At 31.1% G+C, this 7,750-nt stretch overlaps 1 long non-coding RNA gene across 1 annotated transcript; it reads right to left on the bottom strand.

Moving 5' to 3' along the window:
• Window positions 1-307: 307 nt before the first annotated feature.
• On the bottom strand, window positions 308-1,214 carry LOC139907629 (uncharacterized). The gene is made up of 3 exons (XR_011784350.1): window positions 749-1,214; window positions 555-694; window positions 308-492 (listed from the first exon to the last, which is right to left on the bottom strand). It is a non-coding gene; the product is annotated as an uncharacterized lncRNA (long non-coding RNA).
• Between the last annotated feature and the right edge of the window lie 6,536 nt (window positions 1,215-7,750).

Here is a 7,750-nt window from a genome sequence, read left to right as displayed (position 1 = left end):
GTAGAGTATTTTGAAATATATTTGAAGTTCCAAGTTTAAAAAAGAAGGCTTTAATTAAATATAATCTACATAATAAAAAATATACCATCATACATTTATGTTAAATATACAAAATTAAACAATTGGAATCATATAAGTAACAACAAATAATTATTAATAATAAAGTAAATGTCAAAATCATAAAATTAGACAATAAATATACTAATAAAAAACATGTTACAAATAAATCCATCTTAAAGATTTAGAGCAAAAGCTAATTATGTAGTAATGTCCGGCGATATTACTCCTTATTAAGAGCATCAAAAAAATATTTCCCCGTTATTCATGCTTATATAACAACATACTATTATGATGAAGGATATACACAATTGCTAATTATAATGCTACACCCAATGTAACTACGCCCGTTGTTGTGACCATTTAAACAGTTGTATTTGCCTTTTATGAGTTTTCTGAACACAATTTCTTGGAGCCTATCAACCATAGCTAAGCCTTAAGTGATAAAAAAGTAATATTTATTGACTATGTAATATTGGAAAACCTAATGATCATACCCAAGTCTTTAAGCGAAGAAAATAGTATCAGACAAACTAGTTGCGAACCATCCAAAGCTACTACCCCCGTTGTTGTGACCATTTAAGCAGTTGTTTTTGCCATTTAATGAGTTGTGTATCATAATTTTTGATATGTTTAGCTAAAATAGAATCATATTTTATGGTTAGATTTAAAAAAAAAAAAGAATACTTACTGTGAGATAGTACAACATTCAGAGTTCCATTTCGATATTAGTAAATACTTTTTACTGATAACTTGATTGTCATTTGGTGTGGATGACTCAAAACATTTTAAAATGTATTTCTATAAATGATATCCGTACCAAAATCCTCCATTAATTTAATGATGGTTCCTCGTGAAGGGATATGTTTACCCGTGTATTTCTCCATAAATTTTTTGAAGGTAGATAATTAGCAATGGATAAGGGTATATTACATGCAATAAGCAGCTTTGTGAGATCAAAGTTAAGGTCTGACTTGATGTATTCATCATTAACTTGATTTTTTAGATGAATATCCATGCTCTTGATATGAAATGAGAATAATGAGTGGCGTGTAATTCTAGACAGGGGACTAAAGGCACATTTATATCGACAAATCCGACAAACCATCTGTTTCTCATCCGGTAAGTATTTTCCCAATTCCTGGGCCTCCATTTTCAGAAATCCAGACAGAAGGGGACGTTATTTTAGGCATTGCATTCAGTTCTCTATCGACTATCACCATCTAAATATTGAATAATAAAGGCAGGAATGATAACGTTCATGATTGATAGAAGAAGATGTCTATGATTAAATCAATGATGCCATGCGTATTTATTCTTTTCTCCTCGCACGCTTTTCTATTCTTACCAAAATTATCACCCTTAGTTATGAGGCACTCTCGCTCGGAGTAGGGCTGCAATTTCGATCCTCTTTGTTTCCTGATTGGACATGGTCTCACGCGTGGAAGTTGTTACGCTCTCACAGGAAGGATTTTGTTTATTTTAACAGTAAAAATACGAAGCAATCAGATTGGTTGCCACAAAACCTCTTAAAAGTATATTTAAATCATCGGTAAATACTTTAGTACGGCCCGGTACTTCATTTTTTGACGTAAAAAAAAAAAAAAAAAAAGAAGGTTTAATCGAACATAACCTTATATATCAAAATATAATAATTGTACAAAAATATTATATGAGTGAAGTTTTGATCTTTATTAATAACACCATAATTCCTAATTCTAGGATTTATTTACCTTAAGGGTTTTTAATGATTAGGGTTCTACCTCAAGATAATTTAAATTTTCTTCATCCTCAAGGGCTCAGTTTGATTAAGTTAAAGATCCAAAACTTCATTATTCGTTTTGGTCTACTGTCAATAATACCACCTATCAAACTTTATTCAAATCCTTTTCCTCGCAAAAAATTTGTCATGATATGACCCACATGTATAAAATGATTAATGACTGAACTTCACATTTTCCTGATTTTTTTTTCATTATTGCTTTTATGATGACATACTATACCTATATTTTAAGTTTATGAATTATATATATTTTTTGATATTAGGAAGGAACAATTTAAAAAGTTTTTATATGTAAAGTAGAATTTCAATACTTTAAAAAATGTCAATAAAACTAAAATATGAAATATTTTGTCAAAAAGCTTCATGAAACTTCAATTATCTCTTTTTCTTCCTCAATATTTTTATAATATGACAATCAAAAGAGATTGAATTTTTCATAAAATATATACTTATGTGCTTTTTTACTTATACAGGTGCTTATTTGAAAAAAGATTAAAATTAGTAAACTTTTCGAATAAATTTGTATGAGTTCCGATGCTTCTTTTAATATCTTTCACACGTACACCCATATTTATTTTATATGTCGCTACCTTTATTGTATCACGTAACCTTTTGGAGCATAAGCATAGTATAATTTATTACTTCTTTTATTTATCAAAAAGAATAAATTATGAAAGAGCCATGACGTATCAAGTGAGACGAGGGAATTGAAAGATGACATCAAAATACTAATGAAATTTTTGGGTTAGCTAAGGTAGGATGTATTTTATATACATATTTTTTTTTTGTGCCAACTGGCATTGCTTTATTCTATTAGTCATAATAGGGATCAAAAATTATAAGAACATTGAAATGGTAAAACAATTAGAGAAAAAACTAGTCTCAACAATATTTATACTCAAATGGACGCAGTCATCATAAATAAAAAAGGAATACTTATACATACATAAAACCAAAAAAAGTAATAACAACCCAAGATAAAATCAAAACAACACATAAATTAACTTATTTTATTTAAAACTTTAATTAATAATTTGATCACTGGGGTGGTGCCATTGATATCTGATTTTCCTGCTGATCTTTTCGCGTAAATCATCTGCTGGGTTTGGTAATTATGCCATTAACCTTATTTTCTCGCTTCCCATTGTAGTGAGCAAGCATCTCATCTCTACCGATCGTAGCTCCAAAATTCCGAAGTAATTCGTAGGAGATCCCGTCATATAGTTCCTTTAGATAAGCACAATTCCGAAAAGATGGTCTATGGATTCACTTTCCCTCCTGCTGAAGATACACTGACTTCTTTGCTTGCGATTTTTTTTTTGCTCCTTCTTCCAAAGTTCCAGAAAGAAGTCGGCACTTAAATCACTTTTCAACGGACGGCATATATTTATTTTTAAAAGCTTTGATACTATTGTATGGACTTTTTACTATGCCTCTTCTGAATAAATTAGTCTATGAACGGTTGCATACATTTTTTTGTGGCACACCTTTGTATTTCTTGAGTGGTAGCACTTGAAGTTATCATCCTGAAACGTATAAAAGGTCTTTGGATAACTCTATAAGGGCAAAGAATAGTTTTGAAGTATTGCTTTGCCATCTTGTCTATGAGGAGGCTCGAAAAATCGACGTCTTCAATTTTCTGCGTTCCAGAGTTTGCAATACCTTTTGGTAACCTGCGTAAGGATTATCCATAAAATGGTCTTGCTTTTTTTACAGAATGTTATGAAGGAAATTATGAAGAACCAGGGCTCCTTACATTTCTACATCTTTCTGTTCCAATGAAATTTTAAAACCTTCCACATTTCGCCTAGGTCCATCAAGGATAGTCCTCCGTTCCTCAATGGAGCATGGATTCTGTCATAGGAATTATTCTTTTTCTTGTCCATTTTGATTAATGAATCTTTAATAAGAGTTATTTTTGAAAGGGTTTCTCAGTTAATGGTGTTCCTCTTAAAAGATGTATCACTCTTGGAACAGCATAGGTGTTCCATGCTATAATGTTGTTCCAAACGTTCAGATTCAAGTTCCTAAAGAAGATGCAGGATCGCTCAATAGTATTAAGAATCTCTGTGCTGTTCTTTTGGCATACATTTGTCCCAACCCAAAAACCTAGGAGTTTGATTTCCGAAAGAGATTAGGAAATATGGCCAGCCTTTTCTTATTAGATTTTCATAGGAACTCAAAATATTTGTTTTCTCTGGACTCATTTTTAACCCTGAGGAAAGGGCAAATCCTTGGTGAAGAGTTTAGGCTCTTTTAATTGACTTAATGGTATCAAGGGACTCCCACACACAATTAAAGTCAAGTCATCAGTGTAACATAGACACCAAGGTTTTTTAGGAATCGATGAGATACCAACAATTTGACTATCTCGATGTATTTCTTGCAGAATTCCATCAATGCCGATATTGATGAGAATATGGGGTCACTCTGTCGGACTCCATTTTTGTTCTTAAAGAATGTGTCTTGGTTTCCATATCTGACGAGAGTACGGGAACCTGCTAGAATTGTTCCTACGATCCTTATCATAAAGTCACCAAATCCTTTTCGATATAGAGAACGAACGATGTGTTCGTGTGATAGAGAGTCAAAAGCTTTGGCAAAATCAATGGCCATTATCGTCGTGTCATTTCGTGATTCAAGTATTGTTTGACCGGAAAAGGGGATGTTGGTCATCAGTTTACCCTTTCGAAAACCATATTGAGGAGGATGGATGTAGGTGTTAGTGATATTATTGAATCTGTTTGCAAATACATTTGAATATACTTTATAAAGACAGTTTTGCATGGTTAAAGTTTTATATTTCTCAATATATCTAAGATCCTTATTAGCTATTGGGATCAACACTAGTCTGCCTTCAGAAGCAAAAGCAGGAAAGAAACCAACGCCTATAACTTCTTCATAAAAAGTGAGAAGAACTGGACTAAGTATTCCACATATTTCTTATAAATCTCAAAGGTGAAGCCTGAAGGCCCCTGGAGATTTATTCTGTTGAGGTTTCTTTATGAATAGTGTCTTCAATTTCCAAAAATGATAGGTGTGTTTCGGTCTAACCTTTGTCCACTTTTGATATCTTAAAATGATATAAATAATTCTTATAATGAATAAAAGGGTCATTCCAATCCAAATCAATCATTCAAAAACAGCACAAGTTTAAATTTTCCGCATTTGTTACATATTTTAAAATAAGTTAAAAACTCATAAATCCAAAATTTCAGCCTTTATTTCTCTAGTTCAGGATTTAGAGGTTTTTAAAGTTTCAACCTCGACGCCATCTACCCTATTTTTGAACTGATGTATTTTGAAAGTTTTTGGTGATATCAATTTACTTTCAAAACCATTTATTATAAAATTGTTTTATTTAAAGTTATTTTGAATACATTTAAATACAAAATGGGTTTAATTATACAAAAATCAATTAAAATGGAAGCAAATTTTTTTTTGATATAGTTGACTTAATTATATTTAATTTCAAAACATCTTTTTGCAGCCTTACATTGCATATTTTTTAATTATTCTGTAAGAAAATAAAAAGTTGAACTGAAAAAATCAATCGAAATTGAATTTTTTTTTCAAAAAATCTTTTGAAATTTTAATGTTACGTTGATTATTTTGTTTAAATTTGAAAATATATGACCCTTCATTTTACTGGATTTATGTATAATTAGACCTGTGTTCAAGATAATATAGAAATTATTTTATTGTTGGAATGTGGGAATGTTTTTTTATCAATTGTTATTGTATTTTGACAAATACTCGACTTGAAATTTATTATAAACTATCATCCATTTAAATATACTACGGATAAAAGAATGCCTGCATCTCTCTACCTGGTAAGCCTTAGGAATAATATTTTGCAGAAAAAGTTCTCAATTTAATTGGCTTATTTTTTCTCCTGATCCCAACATAATATCTGTAAATAGACCAAAAACAATAACTTTATGAAAATTTATTTTTATGTGCACCACTGCTCTTTCTATCAGCGTAAAAACTTATCATATTCCGTTTTTAACTGGGAAAAATAATTTAATAAAATTATACAAAAACTAATTTGGATATAATGCTTTATCTGTTTTTTTGTACATAGACAAGGTAAACTACAGGAGGTCAATTGATAAACATGAGAGCTATAAAAAAGTAGGTAAAAAGAGGTGCTTGTGAGGGTTGAGACTGCTTTTGACACCAGCAATGAAAGAAACCCATCTCCTCCGTTATAAGACTCTTTTGAATAAGTCTTTTGAACTATTTTTGACATTTTTGGCCAACTTACAGCCTTAATCACCTTTTGGGTGCATGTTGAGGAAAATACCTGCAGCATTCATCATCCAAACACCGAGACCCTCAAAGCCACTGTCATCGCACTGGGACGCCATGACTAATGAATACATCTGCAGCAGGTGCTAGACCTTCTCCCGCTGCCTGGAAGCTATCGTTGCCGTTAAGGGCACCTACATAAATGATTTAGAGAGCTCAGACAAACATCTACTTTTATTATTAATTTGTCGAAATTCTATGGTTAATTAATGAAGTATATCTTGTTAAATTTTAATATTCAAAGTGTTGAGATTTTAATGGATTACTTGGTTATTTTGCCGCACTGACACAGGTATGTGAAGAACTTTATCTAATTCAATTAAATAAAGGAGAATTCAGATCCGCCGTGACCATACCTTTTAATAACCATTTAGAAAGACAAAATATCAACATATGTTGAGAACCGTACAGACTATCAGAATAGCATTGGAAGGACTCTATATTAATTGACTAGTGATCAATAGGGATCCAAAGGCTTATAATCAACAGGAAGGTGAAGAACACATCACACATGAAAAAAGTACCTGAGATCACCAAAAATCCCTTCTACTCCTTCATTTATATTGCTGAGGAGCTTCGATGAGATGAAAAAACAATTAATATACGTCTGAAGGAATGCAAATATGCCCGAAGTCAACCAAACAAGTAGCAAAAGACACTCTTCTATTAAAAGCTTTTAAACTCTTAAACGATATCAAATATCTAAGTTATTGACATTTTCTCCAAGATTTTTTTACGTTTAATTACAACTACAAAAAATACATAATGCTAAACCAAAATTTCTTCTCAAACAATAAATTCAATCTCCTCATCAATCAAGACTCACAAAGAAAATAACTCTTTTTTTATTATTAATATATTTAGTTTTTAGAACTACTAAAAAGAAAATAGCAATTATTCTTTATGAGGTTAGTATGTAATTAACTCTGTAAGTTTATTATCATTATTGCCTTTGTCTTAGTTTCTGGTTCATAAAAACATAAATGGGGTAAAAAACTACAATATGAGCTTTTGTGTTGCTAAAAAGAGAGCTAGTTAAAGGAGAAAAAGTCATTGTTTTAGAAAAAACAAAACAAAATAATGTGTTACAAAGTGATATGTGTAGCGTACGTAAGCTATCTATACCACCACATTGGCACAATCTCTTGGAAAATACCGGACTCAAACAGTTAATATTTAAATAGCTTATTCAAACTTGTACCAGTTGCAAAAAAATGAGACTCAGTCCGAGGCTGATTTTTGGGTTTTCAGTTTGGCCTTAATTATTTTTTTCTATACTGATTTGGACCGACTGAAAGTCCGACTGTTAAAGTATTTCAAACCGAAACCCTACACTAGTGGACGTAGTTGTTGAATGGGATAATTTCTCACCTGAAGAATAATAAAATATATATTATTAATACGGTGTTATGACCATACGTCGAACAAAAAATATCCAAAACAAAACGTATAAGAACAAAACGTCAAGTGGACAAAACGTAGAGTTGAAAATTTTAATAACGATATTTCTAAACAAAAAATTAATTTTGGCACAAAGAAAATGTAAAAATAGAATGTGACTTATGGTGATGTTGATTGAATTGATAATTGTTAAGG

The sequence above is a fragment of the Lepeophtheirus salmonis genome, chromosome 1, assembly GCF_016086655.4.
Source record: "Lepeophtheirus salmonis chromosome 1, UVic_Lsal_1.4, whole genome shotgun sequence".
In the NCBI taxonomy this organism is placed as follows: domain Eukaryota; kingdom Metazoa; phylum Arthropoda; class Copepoda; order Siphonostomatoida; family Caligidae; genus Lepeophtheirus; species Lepeophtheirus salmonis.
Note: the sequence above shows the minus strand (reverse complement) of the source record. Positions and strands in the feature narration are given on the sequence as shown.